Source organism: Balaenoptera ricei, chromosome 2, assembly GCF_028023285.1.
Source record: "Balaenoptera ricei isolate mBalRic1 chromosome 2, mBalRic1.hap2, whole genome shotgun sequence".
Taxonomy (NCBI): Eukaryota; Metazoa; Chordata; class Mammalia; order Artiodactyla; family Balaenopteridae; genus Balaenoptera; species Balaenoptera ricei.
Window position 1 is genome coordinate 38,956,145 of NC_082640.1, and position 18,666 is coordinate 38,974,810.

At 44.7% G+C, this 18,666-nt stretch overlaps 1 protein-coding gene and 1 non-coding gene across 3 annotated transcripts in view; both read right to left on the minus strand.

Moving 5' to 3' along the window:
* ABHD2 (abhydrolase domain containing 2, acylglycerol lipase) overlaps positions 1 to 18,201 on the minus strand; it is a 107,263-nt gene extending 89,062 nt beyond the window's left edge. For both annotated transcript variants that reach the window (XM_059912505.1, XM_059912506.1), the window contains exon 1: positions 18,079 to 18,201. The gene's annotated coding sequence lies outside the window, so the exon portion shown is untranslated. The remainder of the gene's footprint in view (positions 1 to 18,078) is intronic.
* TRNAG-CCC (transfer RNA glycine (anticodon CCC)) lies at positions 12,856 to 12,928 on the minus strand. Its single transcript has one exon. It is a non-coding gene; the product is annotated as a tRNA-Gly (tRNA).
* Positions 18,202 to 18,666: the final 465 nt, after the last annotated feature.

The following is an 18,666-nucleotide window of genomic DNA, read 5'->3' on the forward strand; positions in this document are numbered from 1 at the left end:
TGCTGAAAGGGGTCTGGAGGTGCACAGCCTGGACCCCCCCCTTCCGATACACACACCCTCTCTCCCGCCAAGGGACCCCTCCTTTCCCGCAGAGACACCGTTCCTTCATCTGCACCTCCTTCCTGCAGGTAAAACCACTCGTGTCTGGCCCGGCTCTCCTAGCAAACCTCTTCAATGCCCTGAAATAAAACCCTACGCCAGCATAGTAAGCCTCAGGCAGGCTTCCTTCCTCAAGAAGGCCCTATGAGTAGTGTAGTAGACAAAAACCTCACGTCATCCCAATCTGTCAGCCTTTTTGGTGGCAACTTAGATAAAAGTAGTCAACCCGAAACGTAGGCAACATGACACCTTTGGGGAGAAAGCAGGGAGGAAAAGGGCCAGTTTCTCCCCCCTTTATCTGCCATTTAACTAAAGAAATCAGGGCTATTGCACACACAGAAAAAAGTCACTCCACAGAAAGGGAGAAGCAAGCCCAGAGCAGACTGCTAGGACAAAGCCCGGCCACCCCCTCTGAGCTGTTTCTCTGTTAAGTGCTCACTGCTACGGGGCTGGGACAGAGTCAGAGGCACGGCCAGAAGGTTCCGAGGTATGTCCTAGTCTACCCAGACCTGCGTACCCTTGATAACCTGGGCCGCTTTGGGCCCTACTCTGACCTCACAGTGAGATTTCGATCCCCTGAGTGAGCGCCTCCGCCAGCAGCTCACAGCACCGCCTCTCAGCACAGCCCGGCTGTACCAGTCCTGAGTGTCCTTCTCCCAGGGACGGTCCTGTTGGCTGAGTCTTCAGGGTAACTGGGTTTTGAAATTCCCCCTCTCACCACCGCCACTACCTCAAGCCCCAAATGATGGAGAGCCCTGGCAACGACAGGGCCAAAACCCTGTTTTCCAGAGATGCCAAGAGACACTGATTCATTGATTAATTAATTTTTGAACATTAAGCATCAAGTACCCAGACTCTTTCCTTCAGGAGATCAAACCAGGGAGCAGCCCTGGGGGCCTGGGATCAGGTTATGACACTGGGATGTGGGTGGTGGCAGGGAGACTGAAAGCAAGATCTAGTCCCACGTCCCTTACAAATCAGGTCCTATTAGGTGAAGGGAATGTCCTAAGTCACACACAATTTGGTAAAGAGAAGAGAATTTACAGATAATTAAATATATTTAGGTTAACCTCACTCTCAGTTGCATTCAAAATTAAGAGCGTGAAATTGCCTTTTTGTGCAAACTCATTCATGTGATAATAGTTTTATTTAACCATATTCTTCTACAAAGTCATAAGGCCACACATTCATCCTGCTGAAATTTCAGAATATGTCCTACAAGTTTCTAGTAAAAGGAAAGTTACCCTATGAGAGAAAATGTGAACCTCGTGTTTAAATATCAGGAATGGCTACTAACCCACAACTTTCACAAAACAAAGTCACTAAACTAAAAATAGCTGGAGACTGAGTCACCAGTTAAGCATGCACATTTAATTGGGCACTTTTACATGCATTTACTAAATTACTGAAAGGGAGCTGGCCTCTCTCATTAGCAAATAGTCTTGCTCAAAGAGTAGTACTTTCAAGTGGAGGACAATGGGTAAAAGCACTTAGTAAAATCACAAGCAAAATTGCTTTCTCTACCATCAAGACCATTCAATGCACACCTGAGAACAAACCAAAAATCCTAAGCCAGGTGTTTCCTCTATGGAGATCAGAGAATTTTCTAATAGGACAGGCATTTTAATGGAGAGATTTGATAATTCTAACATTGTATTAAAAAACATATACTGCAATTAGGGCTTCCCTGGTGGCGCAGTGGTTAAGAATCCGCCTGCCAATGCAGGGGACACGGGTTTGAGCCCTGGTCCAGGAAGATCCCACATGCCGCGGAGCAACTAAGCCCGTGCGCCACAACTACTGAGCCTGCGCTCCAGAGCCCGCGAGCCACAACTACTGAGCCTGCGAGCCAAAACTACTGAAGCCCACACGCCTAGAGGCCGTGCTCCGCAACAAGAGAAGCCACCGCAATGAGAAGCCTGCGCACCGCAGCAAAGAGTAGACCCCGCTCACTGCAACTACAGAAAGCCCACGTGCAGCAACAAAGACCCAATGCAGCCAAAAATGAATAAATAAATTTTAAAAACCATATACTGCAATTAAAATCTGTAATATCAAAAGAAAATCTCAGTTTGCCCGAACTCAACAAACCCAAGTGCCCAGTTTACTGGAATTTTTAAGAGATAGATACAGCTGAAGAGAAGAGCATCTCCAGATTTATTCCACAGAAGAAACTTCTGGGGCATGTGCTGGAATCTCACCAGCAAACAAGCTTCCAGAAGGAGGAAACTGAGGATGGGGTGGGAGGCACGGCCCTTGGCTAAAAATCATTGACCCCATGGAACTCACTAAACCAGAGAAGAAAGTTTCACCCAGAGCTGCAACACAAAGCACTTACAGCTACCTTCAGTTAATGAGAAAATAAAAATAATCAGGAGTCCCCATTCCTGAGCATTCTGGGGTGTCCCAAGGGCCCCAGAGCCAGAACGGCGCACAGTGCCGTTGGAAGCTATAATGGGAGCATTACCAAGGGCAGCCCTTTATAATCCCGACACTTGCCTTTCACTGCACAGGCAGCAAGAAGTAGATCTGCGAGGAGACCCGACCCACACTGTGGTCAAGCCCCTCGCCCCTCCCCTAGGGAGAGACGCTCCTGCCCACTCGCAAAGCCAGGAGCAGGGCTGAGCTCCTCCACCCCCGGCCTCTCTCAGTTCTGGGCTCTCTGATGATGAATTTTGCCAGTAGTGAGAAGAGTAGCTCCCCTCAGGACTCAGTCTAGAAAGCAGGAAAGGTTCTGGGCTTCCGGTCCTTCCGAGACTGAGAGAAGGTTCTAGGGGCAAGGGTATGCAGCGCGCATGGCATTTTGAGGCATGCCTTATTTACTTCTGTTTTATATACCTCGGGCACTGTGACTAGAAACAGGATCTCCCGCTAGCTTGGAGCGGCAAGGTTAAAGGTCACATGGATTCCACCGTGACCAGTGCCCAAGTCCTAGAAGACGAACTCGACCAGCTAAATACAGATACATATGAAGGACTGATTCACACTCACACCCTTAGGCTAAAAATGAAGGACAGGATATTAATGCCAGATAGTCACCCTTCTGGGGCCGAACAAGCCAGCCCCACTACTGGGCCTCCAGGGAGCCCCTATCCAGCCTCTGCCATCAGTCCTGCCGATTCTGAGAGCTAGACAGAGCCTCGTCCCCAACTTCTAGGTCACAACCCAAGTGGAAGGACCCAGACAGGCTGGATTCTGGATGTCAGAAGAGGGACGGAATCCCATTTGTGTTTCCATACAACTTGCTTCCAATGGTATCTGGAATTATTCTCCCCTCTGAGTATGCTGTGCTGTGTAGCTCTGGGCATATCACTTGCCCTCTCTGGGGACTTTGAAACTTACCCTAAGGGCCTGTGTGCTATAACCAAATGACAAAGATTATATTTTTTTCTTCCAGTTTTATTGAGATGTATTTGACATACAGCACTGTATAAGTTTAAGGTGTACAGCCTAATGATTTGATTTACATCATGAAATGATTATCACATAAGTTTAGTGAACATCCATCACCTCATATAGATACAAAATTAAAGAAATAGAAAAAAAAATCTTTTTCCTTGTGATGAGAACTCAGGATTTACTCTCTTAACAACTTTCATAAATAACAGACAGCAGTGTTCATTATATTTATCATGTTGTACATTACATCCCTAGTACTTTTTTATCCTATAACGAAGTTTGTACCTTTTGCCCACCTTCATCCAATTTCCCCTCCTCCCACCCCCTGCCTCTGGTAACTACAAATCTGATCTCTTTTTCTAAGTTTGTTTGTTCATTCGTTTTTGAAGTACAATTGACCTACAACACTATGTTAGTTCCTGTTACACAACACAGTGATTCAATATTTCCATACTTTTCAAAATGATCACCATAAGTCTAGTTACACTATGTCACCATACAAGGATATTACATAGTTATTGACTATATTCCCCACGTTGTACATTTCATACTGGTGACTCATTTATTTTGCAACTGGAAGTTTGTACTCTTATTTAATCTCCCTCACCTATTTTTTCCACCCTCTAGCAACCCCATGTTTGTTCTCTGTATCTAACTCTGTTTCTGTTTTGTTATGTTTGTTCATTTTTGTTATGTTTTGTATTTTTAGATTCCACAAATAAGTGAAATCATACAGTATTTGTCTTTGTCTGACTTATTTCACTCAGCATAATACCCCCTGGGTCCATCCATGCTGTTGCAAATGGCAAGATTTCATTCTTTATTATGGCTGAGTAATATTCCATACTATATATAGTATATATATACTACATCTTCTTTTATCCATTCATCTCTGGGTGGGCACTTAGGTTGCTTCCGTATCTTGGCAGTTGTAAATAGTGCTGCAATGAACATAGGGGTGTATTTATCTTTTCTAATCAGTGTTTTTGTTTTCCTCAGATATATACCCAGGAATGGAACTGCTGGATTACATGGTAGTTCTATTCATAATTTTATAATAATGAGGAACCTGCATACTGTTCTCCATAGTGGCTGTACCAATTTACATTCCCACCAACAGTGCACGAGGGCTCCCTTTTCTCCACACCCTCTCCAGCATTTGTTATGTGTTCTCTTTTTGATCATAGCCATTCTGACAGGTGTAAGGTGGTAGCTCATTGTCATTGTGATTTGCATTTCTCTGATGATAAGCAATGTTGAGCGTCTTTTCATGTGCCTGTTGGCCATCTGTAGGTCTTCTTTGGAAAAAATGTCTATTCAGGGCCTCTGTCCATTTTTTAATCAGGTTCAAATGACAAAGGTTTTAGAGTCAGAGGACTTGTGTTTGAGTTTAGGTTGTGCCAAGTGACCTTGCATGAACTACCTAAATTTTGTGAAAGTTTCCTTTTTTTCTATAAAACGGGGGAGGGGAGGTTACCTTACAGATTATTGAGGGAAAGAAGCTGATGAAATTTTGTAGGTTAAAAAAAAACGCTTTATAATTATAAAATACCCATATGCTCAAGATGAGGTTTGCAAAATGCTTTGAGCTTTTTAGAGGAAAACTGCCTTATTACATATTTCAAGATTATAAAAATGTCAGTTTTAAAGAAACAGCTAGGCAATTTTCAACACATGAAGAACATGGGAATTGGTCCCCAGGCAGTCTTGAGCTTGACTTCATCAGACCCTTCTACTGAGGACACTGAAAATCTAGAAAAATAAAAATTCAAAGGCTCTGAGATGGAAAGGGCAGCCCTCTGGGTTGATATATTTTGGGGTCTTAACTAAATAGATAGCTTTTCCAAGTAAAGAGACAGAAGTAGGTTCACACCCTCGAAAGTTCTTGTCTCCTGGTCCATCCAGCGCAAACATCCCACTGCTGTTCTGGGCCTTTCTCCCTGTCCTCCCACTTTGGAAGCGAGCTTTCTCAGCTTACTTTAGAGCCTGAGGGCAAGTCCCCACCGTTACTCCTAGTTTCCCAGCAGCCTTCCTCCTTTGGTTTCTGCCTAAATTTTGCCTGTATCAGGCAGGCATTTTCTCTGAGTCCATCTCCACCTCTGCTCAAGGCAGGTGAGCCTCGTGTGGAGCAGAGACTCAGCCACGAGCTCACTGTACAGGAGGTCTTCCTCTGCCAGGCTTTCCCCACGCGTATGTGATGCCAATCATGTTGCCTGGGAGGCAAGGAACTAGCCATCAAGGAAGATTTCCTTGGAAAGGAAGGAAATGCTTCTCCATCGTCGGGAAAGTGATCCCATTTCCCCCAAATTGATTTACCTGTATAAGTTGGAGCACCCTCATGGATAAAGCAGTCGTTTGTAAAAGAGGAGGATAGACCTCCCCCCGCAAAAAAGTGTGTCAATACCACTGGGGGAGATATTTGCAAAACTACATCCTGCTTCTGACATTCCAACCTGCTCCCCACAGGTGCCAAAGACACCAGCTTCATTCTAAGCTCTGTGGGGACTATGAAAGAAGTATAATACATGGCATCCAGGAAATAATTAGCAAACAGTGCAAATCCATGTATAATTAAGAATGAAATCCTGAAGTTCCAACTATAAATACTAGAGGAATTCAAACAAAGGAGGCAGAAAGAAGAAGGAGATGGGCTCAGATAGCTGGAGAACCGTGGGAAGGGATGGAACAGAAGAAGAGAAAAAGGAGGGGGTGGGTGCAGACCTCAAGCTAGCCTCACAGGCCAGCCAAGGCCTGAGGATGCAGGCCAGCCAGGAGAGTGGCAGGCAGGGCAAGAGGGACGGGTTTGGGAGCAGTGGGAGTGAGTCACTGTGGAAGAAGCTTCAGGGTTTTTACTTCCAGGGGGAATTCCAGACATCAGCCTGGAAGATGGCACCTTGGTAGAGCCTACTGTGCTGGCCCAATGGGGGACTGATGTGCCTCGGTAAGTGTGAGAAGGCCTTGTTTGGCTGTGTGTAACCTGACCCATGGGATGTTGGACAAACATTGGCATTCACCACGAGAACCTCACCCCAAGCCGCCATGACAGCTAAGTAGTTTTCGTACAATCTGCTCATCTATACAGGAGTCTTCATTTGAGGGCCATCCCCTCCAGGCCCTAAAAATCATCCTGTTTCCTCACTTCACATTTTGCAAATACTCTTTCATAACTAGAAAATCAGCAAGCCTCATTTCCACGTAAAAGTGATGATTCATATCCCTTTGATCTCTGTCGGGGATTCCGGTCTACGCCCTGCTAATTCAATCCTCAGTGTAAAATTGTATACTAGTTTAAATTTAGGGTGTGGAGCATGGGTGGGCACTCTGTAAATATTTATTGATTGACTGAGCCTGTGGGAAAGGCCTAACGCATCACCATTCTGATCCCTTGAGCAGAATTTTCTCATGAGGAAATTATTATATTAGGCTGAGAGGTAGGGGCCATTATGAGTAACTGCCATACTACCGTGGGTCAAGAGAAGAAGCTCAGTGTGACCTGGGCTGTCAGTAGCTTTTGGATATTTCAAAGAACATTTTGAAGTTCAGGCAAATAATTATCCACCGAAGTGAAAGTTTTCCACTTTTCATCACTCAGAGAAGCTCACGTCCAATGCCATATTTCTTTTTACCTTTTCCCCTGTTTATCTAAAGTTTCAAAGAGTTATAAATCTACTTCAGAAACTGCTCACCAATAAAGAAAGAAAACGAATTCAAAGCAAAAAACAGGCTGTTCTATGTGGCAGAAGGAAGGAAAAATGCCCAAAGAGAAGGTAGGCAGAAAACTATCCATTGACTGTTGGCATTCAGATAAATACTGAAATACCATTAGAAGACTCACGATTTGTGCTTTTCACTCCAAAACATCCAATGCAACAAAGTTGTCTATGGCATTTTCCAACTGATGTGAGCTTATCTGATCCAGAAAATATAAATTTGAGTACAGTTAATCCTAAGGTTAACCTAGATTGAGAGGTTAGTGGAAATTAAAAAATAGGGATCCTTTTTAATATCTAAGAAAAATGGAAAAATCCTTCCTTAAATATCTGTGGTATCTGAAACAGGTTTATGTAAATAGGTCAGAACGAGTCTTGTTACAAAGATTTCTATCTCACTGAGATGCTTCCTGTGGGTGTGCATGGATGGCGGGGTAGTAAGGCCACTTACAGTAGGGTGACAGGCTTTGGGGACAGATAGATCTGGACTGAATCACAACTCTACCACTTACTGGTTGTATGACTTTGGGCAAATTTCGTAACCTCTTTGCACCTCAGTTTCCTTACCCATTAAAATGGGGATGATAAAGAGTGTCCTATTATTAAAATGAAAATTTTAAATGCAAATACAATACTTGGCTATGGTGTGTCCACCAGACATAGCAGAAGAGGGGCTCACTTTATCCAACAGGGCTAGAGGGTCCTAGGGCAGAGACCAAAGTCTGTGTCTTCAAGCCCGGTGAGTCCAGGTCCTGGACTTGCCTATGAGCGATCACTACCAACCCCAATTTAACCATCTTCTGCAGGTGACGAGTAGATCATGGATGTACTACAAGTTCCTGTATCCATTCCAGACCATTAGCTTATCTATCAGCTCCCCAGAGAAAATATTAAGTCTGTGAACCACAGGTTAGGGGTCAAAGACCCTCATCCTGGGAACCAGTAAGTGCTCTGTGGCTAATGCCAACTAACAGGTCACCATATTTTCAAAAGGAAGGAGCAGAACTAGACGAAAATAAAATTCCTATTTGTGTAGCTCTACAGTTTATCACAGGCTTGTGATTTAAATACATGACCTCAGTTAATCCTCAAACATGTCACGATGGCTTCCCTGGTGGTGCAGTGGTTAAGAATCCGCCTGCCAATGCAGGGAACACGGGTTCGAGCCCTGGTCTGGGAAGATCCCACATGTGACGGAGCAACTAAGCCCACGTGCCACAACTACTAAGCCCACGCGCCTACAGCCCGTGCTCTGCAACAAGAGAAGCCACCGCAATGAGAAGCCCACACACCGCAACGAAGAGTAGCCCCCGCTTGCCACAACTAGAGAAAGCCCGCATGCAGCAACACAGACCCAACACAACCAAAAGAAAAGAAAAAAAAAAAAACATGTCACAAAGTGCATTGGTGTTGACATGGAAACCAATCTGTAATTTACTGTTTACAAAGTGTGTCCTTAGACATTACCTCATTTGGTACTTATGACAGTTCTGTGTGTTATTATTAATGCCAGGGAGGAGTCTGAGGTCTGGAGACCCACCCTGGGCCAGGCCTAGAAAAGGCTCTAGGAATACAGAGAAACAAGGCACCTGTCACAGAGCTGGATGGATCCTGATCCCTTTGGCCCACTGACACATGCTCTGCAAGTCCTCTCCCATCCAAAGAGAGCCTTCAAGAAATTTGCATTCCTCTCATAAACTCTTTGGTGGCAAAGTCAAGATTTCTCTTGCAATTTCAGTGTAACATCCAGCTTTCTACGGGGAGTCAATAAATAGACTGATGGGTGATATTAATGATAGACGGAGGGAAATGGTCTGTATTTTCTAAATTGGGAAAAATATCCTTGGCTATAATCTCCTTGACATTTTCTATCATCTTACTATTTAGAAGGGCACATTTTTCAATGTCACTGACAAGAGTGAGTGAGCACTTTATTTACCTGATCGGAATAGAGAAGGGAATTGTAGCCAGGGTATATGGAATCTGAGAAGCTATAGTCTACGGTGTGAATACATTCCAGGCCACACAGGGCGCTAGCTGTGAGGGGCTGGGAGCTCAGCAAACATTCATGGAAAACCACTTCTGGGCTAAGCATGGGCCAACGGTGGGGCAGAGGGTGTCCAGGCTTCAGGGGAGAGCCTGGATGGCAGAGGCCCAGCAGAGAGAGGGCTCAATAAATGTCTGTTGAAAGATTCCAGTGCAATCACATCATCCTGGGAATACTGTGCTTCCCTCAATTTTTCAGAAGCAGTAATGTCATAATTGGATACTTGAGAAAAGTTAATAGGATGCCAAACAATGCATATGGAGATTTGCTAAAATGCATCATTCCATGTTAAGTGAACAAAGCAAGGAACAGAACAACAAGCACAATATGTGGCCAGTTATAGAAAAAAGAAAGATATAGGATAGAGATATACACACATTTGCTGGGATATGCATAAAATACCTCTGAAAGAATATATAAGATACTAGTAACATTCATTGCTTTGGGGGAGGTTTTTTTTACTGTTTACTATGTCATAGCTTTTGACTCTTATACTGTGTGAGTGTATTACCTGTTCAAAAATAAATAAATAAATATGTCTACAGGGCAAATTACCCAATTTCTCCAAAACACTGCAGGAAAAGAAAGAAAAGGAAATGGACTTGTAGTTTAAAAGAGACATAAATGGCAGAGCCACCAACCACAGTGTGTGAACCTTATTTGAATCCTGATTCAAAAATATTAAACTGAAGAAATGTACTTCTGACATTTTTAGACACAGAAATTTGAACGATGACTAGATAGCTGATGATATTAAAGAATTACTGTTAACTTTTTAAAGAGTATAATAGTACTGTAGTTAGGTTTAATAAAGGAATCCCTATCTCTAAGAGATATCACAGAAATACATATAGATACAACTGTATGATATTTGGGATTTATTCAAAGTTGATGTGAGCTGGGGCAGTGGCTGGTAAAGAGGAAACAGTACACGGGAGTTCCCTATATGATTCTCTCTACTTCTGTATACCTTTAAAATTCCCATAATAAAAGCTCATAAGTGAATGAATGATTATTTAGCCACAGTACAAACAGTCTCAGTAGTCACTGAGGTTCAAGTTCACACCTGGCTTTCAGCTATGGTCAAACCTCCACTGTCCCTGGGCTGATGAGTTACTTGTGGCAAATAAGCTTCAGGCTGATCCCAGCTATGGCCCTCCTGGTAAGTGTGTGGGTCATGTAAATATCAATAAGAAAACTTTATTAAATTAATTAAATTAATTTAATTAAACAAAATTAAACAAAAAGAATCAAAGTGATTACTTTTGGAGGGCTCCCCTCCTCTGGTACGGACACTTAGTGTTGATTTCACAGACAAACAGGATCTCTCATTCAGGCGGCACGGCAATGATGCAAACTAACTCTTCATTTCGACTCAACGAATATTTCTAAAGTGTTCAACACGTGGAAAGGAGCCATGCATGACACAAACATGACTGGAAACCTCAGTCATGAGGTTAGATTCCTACGCTGGGGTCTTTCAAACTCAGGTGCTAGTTGGCCCCCTCTATGGGAAAAAAATGGTCCCGCCGGATCCTCTGGGGACTTTTTATTCGAATCTTAAATTTAAATTGAATTACTTTTATTTGATTATTATTTCTTATACTATTTCTTAAAATGTACAAACATAAAACCAGACATGAAGTTTTCTTAGCACTTTTACAATTATGGAGACTAAAACGAATGTACAAATAAATACAAATACAATTACCCAAATAGTATAATTCAGGTTAACTACACTAACGTAATGAGGCTGATGCCATTTCTCAGACCTGAAATCCCCAAGACAACATCAGGTGCTCCCACCCGCTCCTGGGCAGGTTGTATGAGTACCAGGCGCAGTGCAGTGACTGTTCTCGCACCCCTTTCCTCTGCTGGGACCCCCGTTTCAGCCTTCCTTTGCACACTTGGCTTCACCTGATGCTAGCTCCTCTTCTTCACGCTAAGTCCATCTCTGTATTTTTCTCATAGCAGGTTAGCCCGGTTCTAACTCACACACACCTAAGGGGCACTGAGGCGGGGTGTGCCTGGACCTGGATATAATTACATCATCCCCGTGATCCAGGACATGCTTTTAAAATATTTCCAGTTATCATTAACATGAAACCTAAAAGTCCGAGTGTTCTTAATTTAAGGAGAACTCAAAGAAACTCAAGAATATACCCTTGGCCTTGGACTGGGAAATACCCATAACACAGAAGGAATGTCGTGGTATTTACTTTTGCTGGAGGAGAGCAAAAGGTGCCATGCGGACTCAGGTGATAAGTCACATTATATCTCAGAAACAATGGGAGCCACCACCTGACACGTTACATCAAGAATTTAATGTAAGCATAGGCTTCAAAAGCCTCATGTGGAAACCCATCACATCAAATGGCCTCATTCCAAGTTGTGGAGGTCCCACCTCAATTTCCCCCACTCCTCATCCTTAACAACTACAACAGGGCACTATATTATTGTGGGTTTTTTAGTATTTTTTATTTTTGGCCACGCCACGTGGCTTGTGGGATCTTAGTTCCGCGACCAGGGATCGAACCCAGGCCCTCGGCAGCAAACGCACGGAACCCTAGCCCTAACTGGACCGCCAGGGAAGTCCCAACATAGCACTTCAGACATGAACACATCCAGCTCCTGCTGAGTCCAAGAACAACTCCCACTATCAGCTCACATCACTCTAAGATGCTACAACTGCACATCGACATTGTGTGGTCCGTACCACCTAAAAAAAACACTGGGCACAAAACCACATCAAATGATGCCATGGCTAGGTTAGCTGGCTAAGTGAATGGCCTGGTTTCTCAGCAAAAGAACAGCTGGCACTGTTTAAGGAAACTGAAAAAGTGGAACCCTCCTTGAATAGAATCCTCTACCTCAGACCCTCTCGAACGCCACGATTCGATTTCCATGAGCTCAACCTTTTTATCAATCTAAATATGTTCTGTTTAGAAGGCTGCTCTTTATTCTCGGATACGGACCTTCCCACATTTTTGGGGTTAAAGTCGTTTCTTAAATGATGGCGATGATGGGAGATGACAGGGCTTTTTTAATGCCTTATTTGAAAAACTTAAAATTTGGCAATCCTATGTTGGACTTCCTGATTTGTTTTTACTGCTCTCGTTGACATGACTAAGTAAACAGTACACAAATACATGCCTGGAGTGACTGTGCAGAAATGGGGCAGTTTTTTCAAAGCTTCTATCTCTTCTACCCCAGAGGGACTGGGAAGAGGCTGACTGATAACATCACCTCCCTCTCCTCATATTACATAACACAGCATCTGTGGTACAACTGATTGATGATGTGGACACCCAGCAAGGAGCAAAGATCAGAAAGTAATGACTCTCAATAGACTGGCTGACTAACATCATAAAGATTCAATGCAATTCAACGCTCTAAATTAGATTGGGAGGGAAATAAAAACAAGATGAAGATTAAGGCACATTTTTTTTATAGCTTATTCCCAGGAGGATTGTGTTCTAGTTTTTTTAAAAAATTAATTTATTTATTTATATTTTATTTAGCTGCGTCGGGTCTTAGTTGTGGCACGCGGTATCTTTAGTTGCGGCATATGAACTCTTAGTTGCGGCATGTGGGATCTAGTTCCCCGACCAGGGATCGAACCTGGGCCCCCTGCATTGGGAGTGCAGAGTCTTAGCCACTAGACCACCAGGGAAGTCCCAAGACACATTTTAAAGAAAAGTGAGAAACAAAGCAACAGGCAACAACTGGGAGCCACAGAAGACCATGAGACCATGTTTAAACCAGTGTGGTTATACAAAACATACGAGCAGCCATAGAAAATTCAAATGTGAAGACCCCCTAAATTCTCTTCTTAGAATAATCATCAGCAAAAGCTTAGCAAGGCCATGTGAGGCTCAGAGACCTTGGTCAAGTGATATGGAGAATGGGAAACACTCCTAAGGAGAGCAACAAATATCATATTCCCAAATGTTGTTTGGGAAAAACGCTTCACAGAGGCACAGGTGTGAGAGCTGGTTTTTCATGGGGTGAGAGAAAGGAAGGGGTGGGGCCCTTAACAAAGCTTTCCAGACAGGAAGTCCCGTCATGAAGGGCAGGGTTCCTCTCTGATGCCCAAGGGTGAGAACAAACAGAGCCGGGGCTGGGGTGCAGGAGACAGGATTCGACGTGGTAGAGATGCTGAAAGGTGTATCAGGAAGGCCGGGAGCTTTCCCTGGAGACCAGAGAAAGCACAGCAAGCTTTCCCAGGCAATTCCAGCACGTTCTGCCCAGAGGGCAGGTGAAGAGCCTGAGGGCCAGTGCTCCTCATTTTTTAATGTCCCCACTCTCCCTTCATAGGATGACCTTCAGGGGAGGCCCTCCCCCTCACACGGCCTCTTCTCAGGCTCAGAGCTGCAGGACAGAGAAGAAAAATATTTGCCCCCAAATAATCCACAAAATGCTTTAAGATCTCCATGTGAAGCTGTTGCCTAAATAAGACTGGTTCTTAGCAGCCTTAGAAACAGAATCGAATATCTAAAATAGATCACCTTCGTAAAAAATGAGGCTGAAGCTCTTCCCATACTGTGAAGAAACACTAAGTGAAAGAAGGCAAGGTTCCAAATAGCATGTATCGTTTGCTACCATTTGTGTAAAAGGGAAAGATAATCATAATGGATTTGCTAAAAGATGTTAGAGAATATCTCGGCTGTGCCTGGAACACCTCTGGAGGATGAAGAAATCAGTAACACTGGTGCCTCTAAGGAATAAAACTAGGTGGTAGGAGTCTGGGGTGGACAGAGATGTATTTACTACTTCACTTTTGCACCTTTCGAATATTTTCTTTCATCATGTAAATGCATTACCTATTAAAACAATTTTTAAAATTAAAAACACTGAAAATTTTAAAATGTAAAATAAAAACAAAATAGTCTTTCTGCAGCAAACCAAACACCCTTGTTAATCTGGACAGCTGTCTTCCTGGCACACACCAGATGCTCAGTTTGTTGAACTTAATGAAGCTCCACTCAAAGACAACAAAAGAAAATCAGAAACCAGGCAAACCCAAGGGTATCAGTGTTCCAATTCTCTAATAAGCTCTTTACCTGTCTGCTACTTAACTATTGCGAAAGATCGGAAAATGGGTCCTTGGGTCACAAGCCCTGCACCCAACTGGGCCCAGTGTGCAAGCTTCATGGGTAACAATAGGTCTGGTGGCCTGTCCACACCAGCCATTTTATAAATAGAAAATGTTTAATCCAAAAACATGATGCCTTGGAACCAAGACCACAAAAACAAACATGCAGATATGAAAATGATCCTGAAGGGAGATAATGTCAGCACCTGCAGGGTATCAATGCAGAAATAGCAGCATGAGGGTTAAAAACAACATGCACTGGCCAAAAAGGTTGGAATGTGCAGAGCTGCTATAAAATCCTAATGCCAGAGCACATCAAGAGGCAGCCTGAACTCCCTGTGCTCTGTTCTAGGGACAGCGTAGCCCAAGATGAAACAGGAAGGCTTAAACACCCCTTGCTCCAGTCACCTATGCTCTTAAATTGGTCAAAGAGTACTCAAAACCCACACTGCAATGAAAACCGGAATACTGTAAGCAGTAGGTTAGAGCAGAAATTCTGCCACGTGAATTCCATTATATTGGAAGGCTCTCTCTCCTAGGGCTTTTCAAAGGGCCAGGTTTTAGGCAAAGAACAAGGCAGACTTCACCCCAGTCTTCCATAGGACCAAAGAAATTATTTCGTGCTCTGGACAGGAGCTTGGAACAAGGGCAGTGGGGAACCACTACACTCTTCGTGGGCCCTGCCAGAGATTCCCAGGAGGAAGGCGGAAGTGGAAGAAGTAAGGAATAACAGCAAATAAGAAGCCCTTTCACCAAGACGTTATGAGAAACGAGAACAAGAGAGAGAGAGAAAGGGGCCCTTATTAATACACAAAGAAACTAAAACAATTATTCTAAGATGGCTGAGTTCCAGAATGTCCTAAACAAAAAACCCAAACTCAGAATCAACTCTTAGGAAGGTGCCAATCAATAAATAGTGATCATCTTTGCTTCATTCTAGAAAACATGTAAAAACAGAGAAGGGAAAACCCAAAGTGACCGGATTCCTGCAAGAAATAAAGGTGACAGGTATCTTCTGATTGAAAGGGAATTGGATGGCAGACTGAGAGTAGATATTTATCAGAACCGTGAAGGTGATAAAGAGAATGAAGGTGAAAGTAGAAAAGAAAGGGAACTTCCCCAACCAGAATGAGGGGAAAAGACCGTTCCGCTGCAAGTCCCATCTGGTTTATTTCAAGCTCAAGAAAAGGACAGGAAAAATGCAGTAAAATTAGTGAAAGAGCTAGATTACCAGCAAGAATCAGTCATACACTTGTGCTCCTGCCAGGCAAGGCAGACGTTGCTGGTGCTCTCCCTGCTCCAATGACTAAGTAACTTACTTCAATGCATTTGACACACGATCCCTGAACTTCCGAAAAGCACTTAATACAGTGGCTCATGAAATCTTAATCTAAAAATGTTCACCCATTTATAATCACTCTGCAGCACACTGACAACTGGGAAACAGGGTCGAACAGAGGGAATAGATATTTGGAAGGATGCCGTGGAGATTGGTATCATCAGGGACTTGGTTTATCACTTTGAGGGATTTCCCCCCACCCCCTTTTAAAGAGAATGAGATTTGGAGTCTAAGAAGAGTGTAATTACAATGAGAGGACTAACAGAGAAAATGAATTACCTGATTCAATAAAAGACAAAAATAAGAAATAAAATGCGATGTGACTTGGAAAACCCCACAGCCATATGTGCTAAATACAATGAAATCCGAAATATGTTTAATGAACTGGGGGAGAGGAAGCAGGGGAAAAAATTAGCTCCTGATAGAAAATACTGGGTGGTAGGTATGAAGAAAAGCTGTATAAAAAGGCAACAGAAAATCGTATTTGGCAAATCTATAGTGCTTATTGTGCGCCAGGCACTGTTCTAAATGCCTCAGATAGAGTAATCCTCAAAACAACCTTCTAATCTAAGTACCATTATTATTCCTGTTTTATAGGTGAACAAACAGACGCACGGAGAGGTTAAGTAACTTGCCCAAGGTTACAGCTAGTAAGAAGCAGGGCTAGGATTCAAATCCAGGCACTCTGGCCCCAAAATCTGTGCTCTTAACCTCTCTAGACTCCCCTAGAATTTCAACACAGAGAGCGAGATAAGTAGTCTAGGAGTGAAATACAAGTCATGCACTGGCTAGATCCAGGGTCAACAGATCATGGTTCTGTGATGACCAGTCAGTCCTGTGACCTCCCCAGGCCTTCGTTTCCTCACCTGTGCATTGAGAAGACGGATTAGACAAGCTCTATCTAAGGTGCCTTCAGCTCTAAAATGCCGCAAGTTCATGCAACAATCAGCAGTATATGGACAGGTCTGCTTTCTGACGGGTTATTCAAAGGTTAATTCATCCTAAAACAAGCAGCAAACTTGCTATTAAGGTTCTTCCTCTGCCTCCTGACCTTCGCAAGACTATTCCTCTTATTATATAATAATACATATAATTATATATTATATATATAATATATTATATATATAATATGTATAATATATATATTACTCTAATAATAATAGATTATTCCTCTCTTATGCCTCTATTCAGGCAAATGACAGAGGGTAGTGAAAGGGGTACTGCATGGTTTTTCTTTTGGACTCTGCTTCGTGTGGTTGCAATGAAATGGCCCTCGAAAAGCTCTGGGCCAGATCACATTAACTCTGCCAAACCTACAGTCCCCCCCCAGCAACCTCTCAGGAGTCTGATCTTGGAGCCTGCCTTTGGATCTGGTTACTGGAATGCAGGTGAAACTGACACACTGGAGGTGAAGCAACCAAAGGAGAGGAATCAGGAAGATTAAAAGACGCACGCAGCCCACAGTAGTTCAAATTAAGGAGTTTCATAATGGCTAAATAAACCTTATCTTCTTGGTATGGTCCGTTCTCTTTGCTAACACCCACTCTTGAGAGTTGAGACCACAAGTTCATTGTGGATGAATTCAACACCCACTTTCAAACTAATGAGCCCCCAGCAGCGTTCTTCTCAAGGTAGGCATTAAAGGTCAGAGTGCATCTGTGAATGGAGAAGGGCCTTACAGGTGGGTCATGCAGTCCTCCCTTCTAAGCATCCCTGGCAGGTGGCTGTCAACTGGCCTCTGCCTGGTCACTTCCAAGGTCGAGGTGTTGGCTGCCTCGCCTAGCAGGGCCTGCGCTGCTGGACAGTTCTCACTGTGGGGAAAGACCACGAAGCGCCTAGAACAGTGCCTGGCACGTGGGCGAGCTAAATAAGTGTGCCTCCAAGTGGGTCAAAAGCTGCGTCCGTACAACTTGAACCCATCATTCCTGGGTGCCCCCCTGGAGCCCAGAAACGCAGAGGCCCCTCGGATATTCGGGGTTGTAATCAGGTCCCTCGGCCCTCTCCTTGCAGGTGCCGATCCCGGATCTCCATCACCAAGGCTGGAAGAGCCCCTCCCCAGACCCCAGAGGTCCCAAGAGTGCGCACTGATGGAGGGATGGCCGGTAGGGAGGCCGCAGTCGGGGTTGTCCCCATCCTCGGTATCTGAGGCTGAAGGGGACAAAGGGCTTTCAAGAAGGCGTATCCCACCCGATGCGGTCCAGGCTGCCTCCCTCCCCGCCGGCCCTGGGGACCACCGCGGCACCAGGTGATAGGCCCCCGAGGATCCCGGGCGCTCAGGCTGCGGCGCGATGGGCCGAGCCACGACAGGGACCGCGGGGCTCAGGGGTTTGGCCAGACTGATCGGGGGCTCAATCGCGGCTTAGCGGAGCTCGCTTCGCCGTGGCTTTACCTGCGTGTGGTTGACTACTGCGGCCCAGTTCGCCCCCAGTCGGGTTCCCGAAGCTCAGCGGCTGCCGCCAGCGCTCATGGAAATGCAGCCGGAACCCCTGGCCAGTGCAGCTCCCGCCGCTACCGGCCCCGCCCAAGCAACTGCCGCCACGCCCCTGACGACCGCTTCTGCCACGCCCCTAACCACGGAAACCCGCCCGTTCATTGGGCCGCCCAGCCGCTGCTCTACTAGCCCCGTACTTCCATTGTACCCGGAGGGTAGCCCATTGGTCAACGGAGCTGCTCCTCAGAGCGGAGGCGGAGCCCTTAGCGAAGAGCTGCAAGACAATTGGTTATTTTTGACGTCTTTAGCCCGTAGGCCGAGACACTATAGGATAAAGCCAGCCCGGAGGGGGCAGGGAAAAGAGAGGAGGGTTACTAGAGGGGTCTTGTTTGATGTTGACTGAGGCGGGGTGCAAAGAGGGAGGCAATTGTGACCGCAAGCTGGGTTGGGCGATTGGGTAATGTCAGGCGTCGTCTGGGGTTGGGAGGAGGGAGGCCGACTGGTAGTTCAGCTGCCGGGTCTGATGGCTCCAGGCCGACGGGTGGA